This window comes from Bos taurus, chromosome 12 (genome assembly GCF_002263795.3).
Source record: "Bos taurus isolate L1 Dominette 01449 registration number 42190680 breed Hereford chromosome 12, ARS-UCD2.0, whole genome shotgun sequence".
Classification (NCBI taxonomy): Eukaryota; Metazoa; Chordata; class Mammalia; order Artiodactyla; family Bovidae; genus Bos; species Bos taurus.
In genome coordinates this window covers 65,137,631-65,157,493 of record NC_037339.1, presented here as the reverse complement: position 1 = coordinate 65,157,493, position 19,863 = coordinate 65,137,631, and the positions used below count along the sequence as shown (strand labels likewise).

General features: G+C 38.7%; 1 long non-coding RNA gene across 1 annotated transcript in view; it reads right to left on the bottom strand.

Moving 5' to 3' along the window:
• Positions 1-18,551, bottom strand: part of LOC132346724 (uncharacterized) — a 71,117-nt gene extending 52,566 nt beyond the window's left edge. The window contains exons 1-3 of the long non-coding RNA XR_009496640.1: positions 18,305-18,551; positions 5,414-5,475; positions 345-390 (exon numbers count right to left, since the gene is read on the bottom strand). This is a non-coding gene — a long non-coding RNA (uncharacterized lncRNA). The remainder of the gene's footprint in view (positions 1-344; positions 391-5,413; positions 5,476-18,304) is intronic.
• Positions 18,552-19,863: the final 1,312 nt, after the last annotated feature.

Genomic DNA, 19,863 nt, shown 5'->3' with positions numbered 1-19,863 from the left:
TCAACTCTTTGCATGAAGTGGCCCAAGTACTGGAGTTTCAGCTTTAGCATCATTCCTTCCAAAGAAATCCCAGGGCTGATCTCCTTCAGAATGGACTTGTTAGATCTCCTTGCAGTCCAAGGGACTCTCAAGAGTCTTCTGCAACACCACAGTTCAAAAGCATCAATTCTTCGGTGCTCAGCCTTCTTCACAGTCCAACTCTCACATCCATACATGACCATAGGAAAAACCATAGCCTTGACTAGACGAACCTTTGTTGGCAAACTAATGTCTCAGCTTTTGAATATGCTATCTAGGTGCAACATATAAAAAATAATAGGTAGAAATTTGGAGGAATCACTTACATATTGGCAGTTTTCATTCTCTGAATTAATGCATCTTTTGAAAAACCTGATAAAATAAGATAAAGTACATTGGATATTATTCAATACTTTGTCCACATGTTTTATTATGTAATTTTCATTGGAACCATGCAACATGCTTGGGTAGGCACTTGGAAACTTCTCAATAAATATTTGTGCGGTGAATGGATTTTATACACCTTTTCTTTTCTAAACAAAAATGTGTTCAGAATCATTAATGCACATGCCATCATAAATGTTTACTATAAATATTTAAATTTATTTTTCTTGATCTTATTCTGTGCCGAGAGTTGATTGCTTTCCAGCTCATAAGTGAAAGGTCACCACGTATAAGTAGGGGAAAATGAAACTGGCGACTCATAAACACACTCATTTAAATGGAATTGGGGCAGCAAAATCTAATTCCATATATAGTATTGTGAATTATTCATGCTTTTTATAGAAGTGGGCCACAAGCATTTGATGACATTTTATAAATTCTAACATTTGTATTAGGCTGAGTTCAATTGTGCCACAGATTATACAGGTGTTCTAAAACCATAAATACTGAGACATTACCCCCTCAGTACTCATTGTTTTAATTACAATTGTATTTTCAAATAGCCTAATTAGTTGACACATCTTTGAGTTACTCAAAACCAAGTAGCTGAATTATTTTTGGTTATTGGCCTAGTAGGAACAAGCAATGATTATAAAGGCTAAAATGCTAAGAGAAAATGAAACGGAGCTGACTTATTTACGATGCCTGATTTATATTCAGACTGAGCTGGAATAGTTAGCATCACTGAAAGCAGTATCAAGGTCCTACACTGCTAAGAGATTCTTAATTGTTTAATTGACCTTATTCTCCTAATATACAGAGAGGTGCTTGTTCCCATGTACACCTATGAAATTTAAATGTAGAGCAGAGTACAATCAAAGGATAAAGAAAGTTGTAGTCGTGTCCGACTCTTCGTGACCCCATGAATCGCAGAACGCCAGGCCTCCCTGTCCATCACCAACTCCCATGCTGCTACTGCTGCTGCTGCTAAGTCGCTTCTGTCGTGGCCGACTCTGTGCGACCCCATAGACGGCAGCCCACCAGGCTCCCCCGTCCCTGGGATTCTCCAGGCAAGAACACTGGAGTAGGTTGCCATTTCCTTCTCCAATGCATGAAAGTGAAAAGTGAAAGTGAAGTCACTTAGTCGTGTCTGACTCTTCGAGACCCCATGGTCTGCAGCCTACCAGGCTCCTCCATCAATGGGATTTTCCAGGCAAGAGTACTGGAATGGGGTGCCATTGCCTTCTCCGACCAACTCCCATAGATCACGCAAACTCATGTGCATCAAATCGGTGATGCCATCCAGCCATCCCATCCTCTGTCGTCCCCTTCTCCTCCTGCCTCCAATCCCTCCCAGCATCACAGTTTTTTCCAATGAGTCAACTCTTCACATGAGGTGGCCAAAGTACTGGAGTTTCAGCTTTAGCATCATTCCTTCCAATGAACACCCAGGACTGGTCTCCTTTAGGATGGACTGGTTGGATCTCCTTGCCATCCAAGGGACTCTCAAGAGTCTTCCCCAATACCACAGTTCAAAAGCATCAATTCTTTGGCACTCAGCTTTCTTCACAGTCCAACTCTCACATCCATACATGACCACTGGAAAAACCATAGTCTTGACTAGATGGACCTTTGCTGGCAAAGTAGTATCTCTGCTTTTGAATATGCTATGTAGGTTGGTCATAACTTTCCTTCCAAGGAGTAAGCGTCTTTTCATTTCATGGCTGCAATCACCATCTGCAGTGATTTTGGAGCCCAGAAAAATAAAGTCTGACAGTTTCCAATGTTTCCCCGTCTATTTCCCATGAAGTGATGGGACCGGATGCCATGATCTTAGTTTTCTGAATGTTGAGCTTTAAGCAAACTTTTCCACTTTCCTCTTTCACTTTCATCAAGAGGCTTTTTAGTTCTTCTTCACTTTGTGCCATAAGGGTGGTGTCATCTGCATATCTGAGGTTATTGATATTTCTCCCAGCAATCTTGATTTCAGCTTGTGCTTCTTCCAGTTCAGCGTTTCTCATGATGAACTTTGCGTATAAGTTAAATAAGCAGGGTGACAATATATAAACTTGATACTCCTTTTCCTATTTGGAACCAGTCTATTGTTCCATGTCCAGTTCTAACTGTTGCTTCCTGACCTGCATACAGGTTTCTCAAGAGGCAGGTCAGGTGATCTGGTATTCCCATCTCTTTCAGAATTTTCCAGAGTTTATTGTGATCCACACAGTCAAAGGCTTTGGCATAGTCAATAAAGCAGAAATCGATGTTTTTCTGGAACTATCTTGCTTTTATAATGATCCAGCAGATGTTGGCAATTTGATCTCTGGTTCCTCTGCCTTTTCTAAAATCAGCTTGAGCATCTGGAAGTTCACAGTTCACCTATTGCTGAAGCCTGCCTTGGAGAATTTTGAGCATTACTTTACTAGCGTGTAAGATGAGTGCAATTGTGCAGTAGTTTGAGCATTCTTTGGCATTGCCTTTCTTTGGTATTGGAATGAAAACTGACCTTTTCCAGTCCTCTGGCCACTGCTGAGTTTTCCAAATTTGCTGGCATATTGAGTGCAGCACTTTCACAGCATCATCTTTCAGGATTTGAAATAGCTCAACTGGAATTCTGTCACCTCCACTATCTTTGTTTATAGTGATGCTTTCTAAGGCCCACTTGACCTCACCTTCCAGGATGTCTGGATCTAGGTGAGTGATCACACCATCGTGATTATCTGGGTTATGAAGATCTCTTTTGTACAGTTCTGTGTATTCTTGCCACCTCTTCTTAATATCTTCTGCTTCTGTTAGTTATGAATTAGTTATATATATAAGACTAGGGATCTCTTCAAGAAAATCAGAGATATCAAAGGAACATTTCATGCAAAGATGAGCTTGATAAAGGACAGAAATGGTATGGACCTAACAGAAGCAGAAGATATTAAGAAGAGATGGAAGGAATACACAGAACTGTACAAAAAAGATCTTCATGACCCAGATAATCACAATGGTGTGATCACTGACCTAGAGCCAGACATCCTGGAAGGTGAGGTCAAGTGGGCATTAGAAAGCATCACTACGAACAAAGCTAGTGGAGGTGATGGAATTCCAGTTGAGCTATTCCAAATCCTGAAAGATGATGCTGTGAAAGTGCTTCACTCAATATGCCAGCAAATTTGGAAAACTCAGCAGTGGCCACAGGACTGGAAAAGGTCAGTTTTCATTCCAATCCCAAAGAAAGGCAATGCCAAAGAATGCTCAAACTACTGCACAATTGCACTCATCTCACATGCTAGTAAAGTAATGCTCAAAATTCTCCAAGGCAGGCTTCAGCAATAGGTGAACTGTGAACTTCCTGATGTTCAAGCTGGTTTTAGAAAAGGCAGAGGAAGCAGAGATCAAATTGCCAACATCTACTGGATCATTATAAAAGCAAGAGAGTTCCAGAAAAACATCTATTTCTGCTTTATTGACTATGCCAAAGCCTTTGACTGTGTAGATCACAATATACTGTGGAAAATTCTAAAAGAGATGGGAATACCAGACCACCTGATCTGCCTCTTGAGAAATTTGTATGCAGGTCAGGAAGCAACAGTTAGAACTGGACATGGAACAACAGACTGGTTCCAAATAGGAAGAGGAGTTCGTCAAGGCTGTATATTGTCACCCTGTTTATTTAACTTATATGCAGAGTACATCATGAGAAATGCTGGACTCGAAGAAACACAAACTGGAATCAAGATTGCTGGGAGAAATATCAATAACCTCAGATATGCAGATGACACCCCCCTTATGGCAGAAAGTGAAGAGGAACTCAAAAGCCTCTTGATGAAAGTGAAAGTGGAGAGTGAAAAAGTTGGCTTAAAGCTCAACATTCAGAAAACGAAGATCATGGCATCCGGTCCCACCACTTCATGGGAAATAGATGGGGAAACAGTGGAAACAGTGTCAGACTTTATTTTTCTGGGCTCCAAAATCACTGCAGATGGTGACTGCAGCCATGAAATTAAAAGATGCTTAGTCTTTGGAAGGAAAGTTATGTCCAACCTGGATAGCATATTCAAGAGCAGAGATATTACTTTGCCAACAAAGGTCCGTCTAGTCAAGGCTATGGTTTTTCCAGTGGTCATGTATGGGTGTGAGAGTTGGACTGTGAAGAAGGCTGAGTGCCGAAGAATTGATGCTTTTGAACTGTGGTGTTGGAAAAGAGTCTAGAGAGCCTCTTGGACTGCAAGGAGATCCAACCAGTCCATTCTGAAGGAGATCAGCCCTGGGATTTCTTTAGAAGGAATGATGCTAAAGCTGAAACTCCAGTACTTTGGCCACCTCATGGGAAGAGTTAACTCATTGGAAAGACTCTGATGCTGGGAGGGATTGGGGGCAGGAGGAGAAGGGGATGACAGAGGATGAGAGGGCTGGATGGCATCACAGACTCGATGGACGTGAGTCTGAGTGAACTCCGGGAGTTGGTGATGGACAGGGAGGCCTGGCGTGCTGCAATTCATGGGGTTGCAAAGAGTCGGACACGACTGAGCGACTGATCTGATCTGATCTGATCTGATATATATAACTTTTAGATTAGATTCTTTTAGAATCTTTTAGATTCTTTTCCCATATAGGTCATTACAGAGTACAAAGAAGAGTTCTCTGTGCTATATGGTAAGTCTTTATTAGTTCTCTATTTTACATATAATATATAATATGGTGTATAAGACAATTCCAGTTTCCCCATTTATCCATCCCCTCCCCATTTCCTCCCTGGTAACCATAAAATTGGTTTCTGCATCTGTGACTCTATTTCTGTAATTAACTTGGAAACTTTAAATTCAATGTTTTCTTTTTCAAGAAGGCTAACTTTTCTTTGTATATTGGTTGGACCCATGATTCATAAATATAGTTTGTTTCCTAATCATTATAAATGGCCATAGTATTCAACACGTGAGCAGTCTTTTGTATACAAAACTAGAGGTATTTTATAAAGAGATTTTAATTCATCAAGTCAGGCTTATCTCTATCACAAACTTACCTTCTTTGAAGCTCAAATTTGTGATCCATAAAAGCAGCATAATTGCCATGTTCACCGTGTGGCTGTGAATTAATATAGGTGAAAACATTTTAAAACATTTTAATAAGATATGCAAATACAAGGTGTTAAGAGATTGTTGTATAAAAATGAAAGACTGGCTTACTAAACTACAGAAATAATAAATTTTAATGTAAATTTTATGTAAATTACCTTTAGATGCCTAGCAGGCAAAGGTATAATCTGTCTGACCCATATAATGCCTTTCTTCATGCTAGCCTAAAATAAACTTAATAAGGCTTATGCAGTTTTTAAAAAAAGTAACTTTGACCTTGCCTTAGCTTATTTACTCGAACTTTAACAGTCACACTACATACCTTTGAAGACAGAGCCAACTGATGCTATTTTGAAATAACCAGGATATAGGTCACATTTTCTAATACATGGCAATATTAGCAGCTCTCATACCAATAGTTGTGCACGCATGCCAGTTGTGTCTGATTCTGCTACCCCATGGACTGTGGCGTGCCAGGCTCCTCTATCGTGGGATTTTTCAGTCAAGAATACTGGAGCGGGCTGCCAAATCTACTTGCTAAAGAAGAAAATAGCCTTATGAATCTTGAGCTGATAGAAAAAAAGAAGACATCAAGCAGCAAGTACAGTGAATAAAGTGTTATCTCATTAAAAACAAGAGGAAAAGAAAAAATAGAGAATGGACAACAGTCTTAGTTAGGAGCTAGTTGAGAATGGGTTACTTGTATATATATGCCTGAGTCCCTTCACTGTTCACCTGAAAATATCTCAACATTGTTAATTGGCTATACCCAAACACAAAATAAGAATTATGATATACCTATATATAGTTGCTGCTGCTGCTGCTGCTAAGTCGCTTCAGTTGTCTGACTCTGTGCGACCCCATAGACCGCAGCCCACCAGGCTCCCCCGTCCCTGGGATTCTCCAGGCAAGAACACTGGAGTGGGTTGCCATTTCCTTCTCCAATGCATGAAAGTGAAAAGTGAAAGTGAAGTTACTCAGTCGTGTCCGACTCTTAGCGACCCCATGGACTGCAGCCCACCAGGCTCCTCCATCCATGGGATTCTCCAGGCAAGAGTACTGGAGTGGGGTGCCATTGCCTTCTCCATATATATAGTTAATATAATATAATTATAGCTTTAATCAAAAACAGTATTTTTAAGATATGTTTTTTTAATGAATTTGAAGATATAGAAGAAATTTTAAATTTAGATTTAGATTTAAAAGTTGGCAAAATTAGAGCTGCTAATGAGTTTTCTTACAGGTTTAATGAGTAATCTTAAAATGTAAATATTGACAAATAAACTTTCAAAGGTGGAAAATGGCTCCCTGCTTCATGGATCACAGTCTTGTCTTGGTGAAAGGGCTTGTGTAGCTCAGTGAAGCTATAAGCCGTGCCCTGCAGGGCCGCCCAAGATGGACAGATCATAGTGAGGAATTCTGACAAAACATGATTCACTAAAGAAGGAAATGGCAACCCACTCCAGTATTCTTGCCTGGAGAAGCCCATGGATAATATGAAAAGGCAAAGGATATGATGCCAGAAGATGAGCCCCTAGGTCAAAAAGTGTCCAATATGCTTCTGGGAGAGAGCTGAGAATAATTACTAATAGCTCCAGAAAGAGTGAAGAGGCTGGGCCAAAGAAGATATGACACTTATGAATGTGTCTGGTGGTGAATGTAAAGTCCGATGCTATAAACAACAGTATTTCATAGGAAACTGGAGTGTTAGGTTCATGAATCAAGGTAAATTGGACATGGTCAAGCAGGAGATGGCAAGGGTGAACATCAACCTCTTAGGAATCAGTGAGCTAAAATGGACAGGAATGGGAGAATTTGATTCAGATGACCATTCTTAGGAAGCATGACTACAAACAAAACTAATGGTGGTGATGGAATTCCAGCTGAGCTATTTAAAATCCTCAAAGATGATGCTGTTAAAGTGCTGCACTCATTATGTCAGCAAATTTGGAAAACTCAGCAGTGGCCAAGTAAAGAATCTACCTGCAATGCAGGAGACCTGGGTTTGATCCCTGGGTTAGGAAGATACCCTGGAGGGGGATATGACAACCCACTCCAGTATTCTTGCCTGGAGAATCCCATGGACAGAGGAGCCTGGCAAGTTTCAGTCCATAGGGTCACAAAGAGTTGGGCATGACTGAAGCAACTTAGCACACACATAGGCATGCCATTCAAGGACAACACACACATACTCATATACACACACTATGGATTTTATTTGAAAGAAACAAACCTCTGTCTTATTTAATTTTCCAGGTGATTCACCAGTGATTTGGATGTTTCTGTTACATACCACTGAACATAATTTTGACTAACAAGGGGCATATGAATAAGTTCACTTCACAGTCTTCAATTAATATAGTTGTGATTGTTTGGCATAACATTTCTAGGCAATTTCTTAGGTGTATGCTGTCAGTATTGACTTGTTGGGGGCCAATTCCATAAGTGTGTTAAAAGACTGCCATTCATCTCAGGATGGTGATGGAAACCAGGCTCAGAGTCAGTGTGAGCAGTGGAGCCCTAATACTGTGTGCTGATGGTATGTCACCATATGAGTGATAGCCTATGGGTTTTGATAACACATCTTGTAATAAGTTTGACCAAGAATGTAACTGATGTCTTGACTCTCTATGTTATTTGTTTCCCCCTTGATCTTTGCAATCACTTCTGCCCATCTTTATGGAACTCTGCAAGGTCTCAGATCAATACCACAAAGAATAGTCTGGGGTATCACAGTTTTCACTTTTATTCAGGAACTGGGGAAAATGGCCAACTGAGCTATCACAACACCTAGAAAGTACCTTCCCTACTTTACCATTGCTTTCTCTGGTTAGTTTAATTTATCCACATCCTTCCCTTGTACTATGCTTTACTTAGTAAACACAGAAAACAAGAGTTGTGCATGAATTATCTTAGAGAAAAGGGGACTTTGAGGTTAACCAAGACTGTTGCCATTTCTCTTGAATCTACCTTTCCCTTAGATAGGGCAGCATGGTACAGTCTCAAGGAGTCCAGAGTAGCAATCACTATAATAGAACAACTAGAATTAGGGGCAGTTAGGATAACGATATCCAAAAAAATTTTCATGCCCTTTCCAGTCATTATAGTGGCCACCACTAAGTCCCAGTGAAATTTGGATCCTCTTCCTTGTTGGTTTTTTTCAACTGTTAACTGAGATGAAGTTTCTAACATTAAAAAAAAAAAATTAAAATCTTTGTGTAATTGTTCCTTTAAAAGTTCATCAAACACTCAATTATCTCCTCTGTCTAAAAGTAAAGAGGTGAAGCTCTAGTCTTAAAGGTGTGGTCTTAACATCAATGGTGATGAAGTGGGTTTCTTAATCAATAGCAATAGGAACATGGATTCAGGGGTGCGGTGTTAAAGAAACCACCTGCCAATGCAAGAGACATAAGAGATGTGGGTACAATCCCTGGGTGAGGAAGATCCCATGGAGGAGGGCATGGCAATTCACTATGGTGTTCTTGCATGGATAATCCTATGGACAGAGGAGTCTGGCGGGCTACAGTCCATACGGTGGAAAAGAGTCAGACATGACTGAAGAGACTTAGCATGCAAATGCCAAGAACAGATGGTTAATGAGTAATCCAGCAACTGACACATAAGAGATTTCTTTTCTTGGCAATACATCACTGTTTCAGTCCCACTGAAATATCCAGGAATTGATAAAAATTCATTATTTTCCTATAAAACTGTCCATCAGCAGCACCTGTCCTTACTAGGCTAGAATACTGTTTTCCCATATATCTCCCATTCTCCTAGAACTTTCTTCTATGTAGTCTGCATTTACTTACTAGTAGTTATAATGCAAGAAGAGTCTGTATTCTGCAAGCAAAGTCTATGGAAGTCTGGGGATGACCTAAGAGAATTATCAGGAGTATTCCTAACATTCCTTTTAAACCAAAATCTCATTAACTTCAGACATATTCTTTACCCTTAGAAGCCCATTCCCCATCTATCCTAGTGGCTTTAATAAAGAACCATTCAGCACCCAGAATAAGAAAGGAGGAGATAGCCACAGCCAAAATCTGAGCCACAGTTCAAACTCTCATTTAGACTCACAGGCCATCAGATGTTAAAAATTCTTACAGGCAATTCCAGTACCAGAAGCTTCCACTCTTAATCACTGTCTCCACTCATGCTTATGTGAAATCACACTGTCATGACAAATCCTTAGAAATATGCCAAATGATATAGTCCAGGCATAAAGTGTTGATCCAGGCTTAGGACTAACTAAGGAATCCTTGGATCCTGCTGAGGTTCCTTCTATTTAGTTGTACTGCTCAACCAGGGAAGAGGCCGTATATATACTGTACGTATGACCAAGGCTATCCAGTACCTTCCTACCCTTCCCCTGTTCCTTACCGTAGCACACCTCAAGTTTGGAGGTTTTGAGAGTCTCAGTGGAGAGTGAGGAGTCAGCCTGATAAAAGAAGCCCAGACACTTGGGACCGTTGTCTTTTTTCCTGGGGCATAACTGGCATTCTAGAGTACATCTTATTATTGGGTTGGCCAAAATGTTCATTCAGGTTGTAAGACAGTATGGAAAAATCCAAACGAAATTTTTGGCCAACCCAATACAAGAGTAACTATTACTTGCTGTGTTATAGGAGCATATGTGCTTCATTTCTTGCTTTTCTATCAGAATCACACAGATCAACTGGGTAAGCCTAGCCATGTCTTACCTGAGACTACCTATAATTATATATGAAATTATCTGTATAGCATTACATCTTTATTTTTCTGAAAAGAAATGTCATCCTTGTCATCAGATTCTCAAAGTGGTCTATGATCCAAAATTTAAATAAGAAAACAAACAAACCCCCAAAATAAAACTCTACTATTACAGAAGATGTCATTCAAATCAGGAGATAGGTGATATAATAGCCACAACATTTAATAGAAGAGAATTGAAATAAAATACCAAATTATTTATGTTCAGAAAATATTCTAATGTGATTCTAATTTATGAGAACATAAATTTACTGCAGGGCTTCACAGGTGGCCCAGTGGTAAATAATCTACCTGTCATGCAGGAGATGTGGGTGTGTTCCCTGGGTTTGGAAAGATCCTCTAGAGGAAGGCATGGCAACTCACTCCAGTATTTCTGCCTAGGAAATCCCATGGAGAGGAAATCCCAGAGGAGATTGGCAGGCTGCATGGGTCTCAAAGAGTTGTACACAACTGAGCTACTAAACCACCAGCACCACCACTGAAGTGATCACATGAGTAAATCTGAAAGACAATTAGATTTTACTTATGTATCCAACTCAACTTTCAACAAGTATTTTTGAGAAACTTTCTGTGTGTTTGTTTGTAAATGAAGTATCTGATGTAGATCAGATAATTTTTTATCCTAAAGAATGTGATTTTTAATGTACTCATTATCATAACCAAGTGCTATAGTTTTTGGCTTAAGTTTTGGGCTTCCCTCATAGCTCAGTCGGTAAAAGAATCTGCCTGCAATGCAGGATACCCAGGTTCAATTCCTGGGTCAGGAAGATTCCCTGGAAAGGGAAATGGCAACCCACTCTGGTCTTCTTGCCTGGAGAATCCCATAGACACAGGAGCCTGGCAGGCTACCATATATGGGGTAGCAAGAGTCAAATAAGATTTTTTGGCTAAAACCGGTCTATAGTTTTATAATCATTAATTCCGTAATAATAAAATTAATTCCTAAGTTTACTGAGGACCTAGTAGTTGTTTATTAAATAAGTATTTATTGAGTACCTACTGAAGGCCAGTTATGCTTCCTTATCTATGAAATTCAGTGGTAAACAAGGAACTTCTCTGCTCTCCTTGAAAAACAGATAAGGGAGCAGGAGATATCAGAGACATGAAATTTTCAGAGATAAACAAACAAGTGAAAAAGGTAATTTTAAGCTACTCAGAAAACATAGCATGGAAATGTGGGTAAAAAATACTATGGGTGAGAAGTTTTTCTTTAGATTAGGTAATCAGAAAACTGCATCCTACGTCAATATATCTAGACATAAAATGGTAGCTGGTCTAGATTTAAAAGATATTTCCTTTTTTCTTAAGAAATCTACCATCTGGAGATAGACACACATGAAAATAGAATAATAAAGTTTGGTAAATGCTATGATTGAAATTTGAGCTGTGGATATATAGAAGAGGAAATGAATTCTGCCAGTGCATGAAGCCCATTTATGTGTTTGTCTACCTATATGTATTAACTTCTTGAAATGACTTTTGAGAATAAATAGTAAGATAAAATGTTAAAATGTGCAATATAATCTTTTAGAATACTGTTGTAATATAATTAGATTATTTGTCATCATTTCAACTTGTTTATAATTAATTCATTCCATAAATTAGCCTCTTGTGAATATACTTACCTAAATTTAGTTGCAGATAGAAGATTTCTACATATCAGAAAGATTAAAAGTCATGAAGAAAATTATAATTATTCAGAAACAGGAAGCAAGATTAGTCTAATGGCATCATATAATTAGATACATTTTGGGTTTGGAGAACATGATAAGTGCTGGGAAAATCAAGAGATAGTGATTTGGTTTCAAATAGCTATTGATGGTCATAACTTGAGGAGCACATAAGCCATTCAAATTCAAGCCATATGTGTAGTTCAAAATTATTTAAAAAGACTTCTTAAACATTAAATAAATATTGAGGAATTATTTCATACTTAGAAGTGATCATGCCACTTTATGCTTACTCTTAAGCATTCAGCATAATGTTGATAGCACAGGCTCTGGGATCAGGCTACCTACCTTGGTTAGAACCCAAATTCTATTATGTACAAGTGCTCTGTGTCTCAGTGTCTTTATCTTTAAATCTTTGTTTTTACAGTAATTTTTAAAGGTTACTGGAGATAAAGAAAAATGAACAAAGCACCATGTGTGGAAACTAATAAACAATAATTATGGCTAGCTTTGCTATAAATAAGCATAATATTACCTCTTAGGAGAGATACTGAATTCTACAGAATTAAGAAAATGGGGAGATTGCTTTTGATAAAATGGATGAGGAAAGGCTCTTGATGAGGTGGGATCTGAAATATGACTGGAAAATAAGTAGCATTTTAACATGTGGGCAGAAGGCAAGATCAAAGAGACAGAGATGGAAAAGCAAGTTTTTAAAAAACAATCAGGTAGACTCATTTTTCTGGAGTAATGTTACCTGGCTTGAAGAAGTACAAATTTTATTTATTCACTCTTGAATTGGTACATTTATTCATTTATAAAATTTATTTGCCAACTCTGTGTGAGCTATGAGAAAACTTAGAATGAGAAACAAAAGTAATTCAGGATTAAAACCTTTATACACAGGTTGCAGATTGTCTTCAGCACCTGAGATGTCATATTATTTACTCTCTAGACGAAGGGGGACTCTCATCTACATGACAGTGAGGTTGAGAATATTAAGCAGTGATAGAACCAGGAAAAGTTGGCTAAGAGATGTTTAATCCGCAGAAAGTACCATCCCAGGTCTTTTTACTTTGTGTCCAAAAAGATTTTCGAGCCAAAGAGCATCAGGCATATTCTCATCCTCGTAGCATATGAAACATACTAGAATGGCTACATTAAAGAAATAGATGATTGATTAACTATTTAATAGATTTCAGTATAAAACTCACTATCAGCAACCAAGATGTGTGTTTGCTATACATGTTTATACAAAAGATTTTATAGAAAGAGTTTATGGGGGTTAAAGCATTTCCTGATAAGAATCTAAAAGTGAATTTACTACAAAAGCTTTCAAAGATATGATTCTAAGGAATACAGGTTATCTAAACATTGGAAGGATTTCCATCACAATATTCAGTTCAGTTCAGTCACTCAGTCCGGTCCGACTCTTTGCGACCCCATGAATTGCAGCACGCCAGGCCTCCCTGGCCTGGAGTTCACTCAGACTCACGTCCATTGAGTCAGTGATGCCATTCAGCCATCTCATCCTCTGTCGTCCCCTTCTCCTCCTGCCCCCAATCCCTCCCAACATCAGAGTCTTTTCCAATGAGTCAACTCTTCCCATGAGGTGGCCAAAGTACTGGAGTTTCAGCTTTAGCATCATTCCTTCCAAAGAAATCCCAGGGCTGATCTCCTTCGGAATGGACTGGTTGGAGTTCCTTGCAGTCCAAGGGACTTGCAAGAATCTTCTCCAACACCACAGTTCAAAAGCATCAATTCTTCGGCACTCAGCCTTCTTCACAGTCCAACTCTCACATCCATACATGACCACAGGAAAAACCATAGCCTTGACTAGATGGACCTTTGTTGGCAAAGTAATGTCCCTGCTTTTCAATATGCTATCTAGGTTGGACATAACTTTCCTTCCAAGAAGTAAGCGTCTTTTAATTTCATGGCTCAGTCACCATCTGCAGTGATTTTGGAGCCCAGAAAAATAAAGTCTGACACTGTTTCCACTGCTTCCCCATCTATTTCCCATGAAGTGATGGGACCAGATGCCATGATCTTCATTTTCTGAATGTTGAGCTTTAAGCCAACCTTTTCACTCCCCACTTTCACTTTCATCAAGAGGCTTTTGAGTTCCTCTTCACTTTCTGCCATAAAGGTGGTGTCATCTGCATATCTGAGGTTATTGATATTTCTCCCGGCAATCTTGATTCCAGTTTGTGTTTCTTCGAGTCCAGCGTTTCTCATGATGTACTCTGCATATAAGTTAAATAAGCAGGGTGACAATATACAGCCTTGATGTACTCCTTTTCCTATTTGGAACCAGTCTGTTGTACCATGTCCAGTTCTAACTGTTGCTTCCCTACCTTCATACAGATTTCTCAAGAGGCAGGTCAGGTGGTCTGGTATTCCCATCTCTTTCAGAATTTCCCACAGTATATTGTGATCCACACAGTCAAAGGCTTTGGCATAGTCAATAAAGCAGAAATAGATGTTTCTGGAACTCTCTTGCTTTTTCCATGATCCAGCGGATGTTAAAATGTCAACAAAGCATTATATGGTATGCTCTAGGCACTACTAATAAAAATCAATGCCTTTCTTATTTCAGAAGAAACCACAGCTATTTTCAAATGTTCAGGAGCATAGAAGAATAGTTGCACATTATTTTATAAGGATTTGTTTTGGAATATTGTAAAAGAACAGATGAGTGACAGAGAAATAAAAATCCAGTTTTTATGTGCACCAAAATAAAATGGCTGGAAATACTTTCACAAACTATGGATATTTAAACATGATTGTTTCCAAATAAGATGTCTTCAAGAGATTTCTTTAAAGCACTGTGTTTACATTAAGAATCACTTATAAGGCCTCCAATTCACCCCCAGAGAGCTAATGCACTAAAAGGACAACTGAAGCCGATTTAGTTCCACAGGGACATAAAAAGTACTTCTCTAAAAAAGGTGGGTGTTTCTAATAAAAAATAAAGGATTTGCTAAGGGGAAAGATTAGTGAGACAATAAAAATAAGAGGCGACAAGGTACAAATATAAAATGGCAAAAACAGATAGAAATGTCAACATATTAAAAAATACTCTCCCTCAAGCAACAATGTAGTTTCAGATATATTCAAGGAAGCACCACATATACTCATTTTTTCCTTATAAATGACAGTGAAGCAGGGAGAGTGGTTTAGGAAGTCATAGATTTGACAGGTATCTGGCAGCCATGTATAAAAACACCCTGGATTTTGATAGGAAAACTTGTTTGGGCTTTTGATTCACAGTTTATGGGAATATGAAAATTTTAGCTTGGTTAACAATAGGGGGAAAAATGAGATAACCTTTGTCCTACACTCAGCTCTTGCAAGAATCCAGCTCTTACCAAGGAGATAAAAATCAATGTGTGTGTGTGTGTGTGTGTATATATATATATATATATATGTATATGTATGTATATGTGGGCTTCCCAGGTAGCTCAGCTGGTAAAGAATCCACCTGCAATACAGGAGACCCTGGTTTGATTCCTTGGCCCAGAAGATCCCCTGGAGAAGGGATAGGCTACCCCCTCCAGTATTTTTGGGCTTCCCTGGTGGCTCAGATGGTAAAGAAAGCATCTGTCTGCAATGTGGTAGACCTGGGTTTGATCCCTGGGTTGGAAGATCCCCTGGAGGAGGGCATGGCAACCCACTCCAGTATTTTTACCTGGAGAATCCCCATGGACAGAGGAGTCTGGTGGGCTACAGTCCATAGGGTTGCAAAGAGTTGGACACAACTGAGTGATTAAGTACAGGACAGACACATGTACATAAAAAGCAGGAAATCTCCAAAAACAAACATTTAAAGTATTTAGGCACAGAGGGCCTATATTTCTTATTCATTGTGGCCTTACAAAATTTACCTTAAAACTAATTTATACAAGGCAGTATAAAACTATATTTAAATATTAAAATTATCAGAGACTCAACTTTTCAAAATGAGAAAAGTAGACATAAATTTTCTATCAAGATGCTATGTATGAGGCATTTGAAATAATGGTTAACATCTTGTCCACGAGAACTCAAGTACTAAGGGAATCATACATCAATTTACATAATATAGTGCTGACAGTGAGACGCTCGCGCACCATACTAGTGGTCCAGTTAGGTAGGTGAGGTAATGTTTGATTACAAATGTAATGCCCTGATTCACTAACCAATTTACAGATCACTGTTTTTTTAAATAGGAGCACATTTTTCAATAAACATAAAGTTGTTAAAGAAAAACACTATTCTGCTGTGCAGCTTTTTGACATGATATTGACCAAGTTTGTGGCACGCTATGTCTTTTATTTCTTCTTTGTCTATTTTTAATAAGGGGGGTTTTATATCTTGCCTCAAAAATGGCACAAAATTGCTTTTTACCACTCCATTCATTTCAGGTCTTTCTTTAAAACTGACAAAGTCAGTGGGTGTGCATATGAATTACAGCTCAATATTGAAAAAACATCTCATGGTGAGGTTGTTTTTCTTAAAGCCCTCAACAAAATGAAATGTAAGGCAGCATATGGAAAGCCAATCTTAAACCACTTGGTGACTCTAGCTATAAATTCTGGGATCTCTGAAATTAGATGATGCAAATTCTATTATTCTTTCATCACCAGTTGAGAACTTTAATAATAAACCAAAACCTATAAAACTTTCTAATATGGCATCACTGAGTGTTAACAAGACAAAGGGACTCATGTGTCTATCCATCTTTCTTTTGCTCTTGGTCATATTCTTCTTGAATTCTTGTGTCATTTCTTCATCAGATATTAAACACTTGTCCATGTAACTGGGCTTCCCAGGTGGCTCAGCAGTAAAGAATCCACCGAGAATGCAAGAGCCACCGGAGGTGCAGGTTTGATCCCTGGGCCAGAAAGATTCTTTGGAGGAAGACGTGGCAACCCACTCCAGTATTCTTCCCTGGAGAATTCCATGGACAGAGGAGCCTGGTAAGCTCCAGTCCATGGAGTCACAGAGTTGAACACAACTGAAGTGACGTAGCACGCACGTTCACGTAATCTCAGCATGTTTTAGTATGAAGTGTGACTTAAGGTCCCTTCTTCATGAGGCCCCATAATTTTATGATAGACTTTATAAATAAGCCCCAACATAGAGCAAGTGTACACATTTAAATTCATATTTTCTGAGTCATTCTTTACATGTAAGGTTGAATATACAACTTGCTTAAAGCAAATGGTGCCTGAATATTTTTTTCTAGTAGTATGCCAAATTTGCCTCTACTTAGGAAAATATAGGTAATGACATTACTTGGGAGACATATGATTTTCATTTTAAAATAGGAATCTAAACTATTTTATAAAGGGAGTATAAAGATGATGTTCATGACTAGGTTATTATTCATTAAGAGCTAACCATGCAGCATTTTGTATAGCTCTTACTGTCTCTTATGTTTCTAAATCCAGCATTGTTAAGCTTGACCTGTGAGGCAGTGTGATTAGTAAAACACTTGTAGTATTTAGGAGCAGTAAACCTGGGTTGAAGTCATGATAAGCAACATTAATTGTGTGCTTATGGGCACTTTAAGCTTCTCTGAGGCTCTTCTTCTTATCTGTAAAATGAGGATAATAAAGTCTATTTTATAGAGCCATTGCTAAAAAGCAAGATGCAATGCAAGCATGCTTTATAATTTATTATACATTACATCAATAGTAGCTTGAATAATTTATTTTATTAATGAGCATAATGAAACTGAATTGGAAAGACAGAGTGGGGAGCTGTGGTTCATTCATTCAACTTGTGTCTAAAAAATATATCTTTTGATTCTTCTCTTTCATTACCCACATATATTCCATTATCAGATCCTACTGGTTGTAGGTACAAGATGCATCTTAATTTTGTTCTTACCTTTTTATCTTTACCGCCTGCCACTCTTCACTTCCCACCTCATTCCAAGCCAAAATCTTCTTTTCAATGGACTACTGCAAAATCTTTTAAATAATCTCTCTGTCTTCATTCTTAGTCCTTCTAAAAATCTATCATTTCTTTAGAAACCAAAGTTATTTCTTTGAAATATAAGTCAGAATAGGCATAGTGCATTTCTTCCTGAAAACCATTCAGTGATTTCTTTCTGTTCTTAGAATAAGACCTAGCCTATAATGCTAGCTCCTACTTTCCCGTCTAATGTTAGTTCCTGTGCTCTTTCCCTCCTTCAATTTATCTCCCTCACTGTATACATTGTATGTATATACAACATGTGTACAGTTTATGTGTGTTGGGAAACCTTCTCCTGACTTTTCAAGTGAATGATTTTAGTGATTTTCTGTGTATAGGAAGAAGCAAGAGTCTAGGCTCACTGAAATTAATCCTTTGATATACATCTTAACTATCCAGGAACAGTATCCTGTTTTTTTCCTCTCCATGCTGAATTCCCTACAGGGTACTTACAGTCAGGAGTGGCTGCAGTGGCTAATGGCTTGATGGCTTGTTTGTGGGCAACATTCACAGTGTGCTGGCATGGCAGGTAACATTCTTTTTTTATTGAAATAGCAGGCAACAATATTTTGTCAACAGAGTGGACTGGCTTAATTGATTACTAACAAGGAAAATGCTGCACAAATGATGGGATACCACTTCTGTAATTAGGATCCAAAAAGACTTGGCTTCTATCATGAGGCTTTCTGGCACAAAGACACACACACACTCCCTCTCATCACCAGCCTCCATATTGTGAGGTCACTCAGAGAACCCATGGAGATGCCTGTGTGATAAGAAGTTGAGGCCTCCCCTGAACCACGTGCACAGGTTTGGAAGACTATTATTTCTGTCTCAGAATAGCCAGAAGTCAGTTACCTGAAGTCTTGCCCAACCCGTTGATAGAAATTGCATGAGAGAACTTGAGCCAGAGGCGGTAACCAGCTAAGTTGTACCTAGATTCCTAACTAACATGTAAAAAAACTATGAGATGATAAGAATTTATTATTTGAAATCTACAAGTTCGGGGGGTTAACTTTGTACATAGCAGTGGATAACTATTAGAGCTGAACAGAAGTGAAAACTAAGACTCAAGAGTATATCATTTTCTTTGCCATTCCAAAAATATTGCTTTTGGAAATTAGTTTTTAGAAAAAGGTCAAAATAAATCTGGATTTCCTTTTAAAGACAATCTTGTGTTTGCTTCCCAAAAGAGTATTCAAATTTCCATAAACCTTAAGGTCACATGAAGTTTCACATGTGTTTTAAATAAAATTACTTGGAAAACTACATTGCCTTTTTACATCTTCCAGTCACCTGGGATAATGGAAGAGAAATTGTTTGCCAGTCCAGCTCCCTCAAAGAAATGCTCCATTGCTAATCAGTGTTCTCACTCTGGAGTTAGAGAGACTGTTAGCAAAGGGTTCTGTTTTACGATGCTACGGGGCAACCATTATTCACCCCTGGTTTAACACCACGTAGAGGTGGCCATAAGAAATCTAATGAAGAAACCACCAAGGCTAGAGTAGTAATTTCAGGGGAAACCATGCATGGTCATTTGAACCGGGCTGACTAATAATTGACAGTTCACGTGACAGACTGTTGTCCAGGTGCTTTTCTCTCATCCTTTGTGCATGTATGCCCGTGTGATTCCTTCTGTTTTAGCAAGCCATAGCGCATATTACAACCAGAGCCCTCTCTTTGTGTCAGGCCCTCCTGCAACTATTCCAGCAATACCCTTTTTTACTAAACAACTCTCAACTGAAGAAAAAAAAGGAAAAAGAAAAAGCACAACCGAGTTATGCTTTATTCGGTGGACAAAACTGAGATCTTAAGCCTGGGACTCAGCATCTCTGTTAACTCTGAGAAACTGCTCTGAAGCCACAAGGGAGGAAGCCAGGGTATATAGGGGTTTTTGCAACAAAGACTGGGTAGTCAGGACATCAAAAGATTACTTATTGCTTCAAGAACACCAGATATGTCAAGCTAAGGAATTTAGTGCTTTTCTATGTATGGGAAGCCGCAAGGACAGG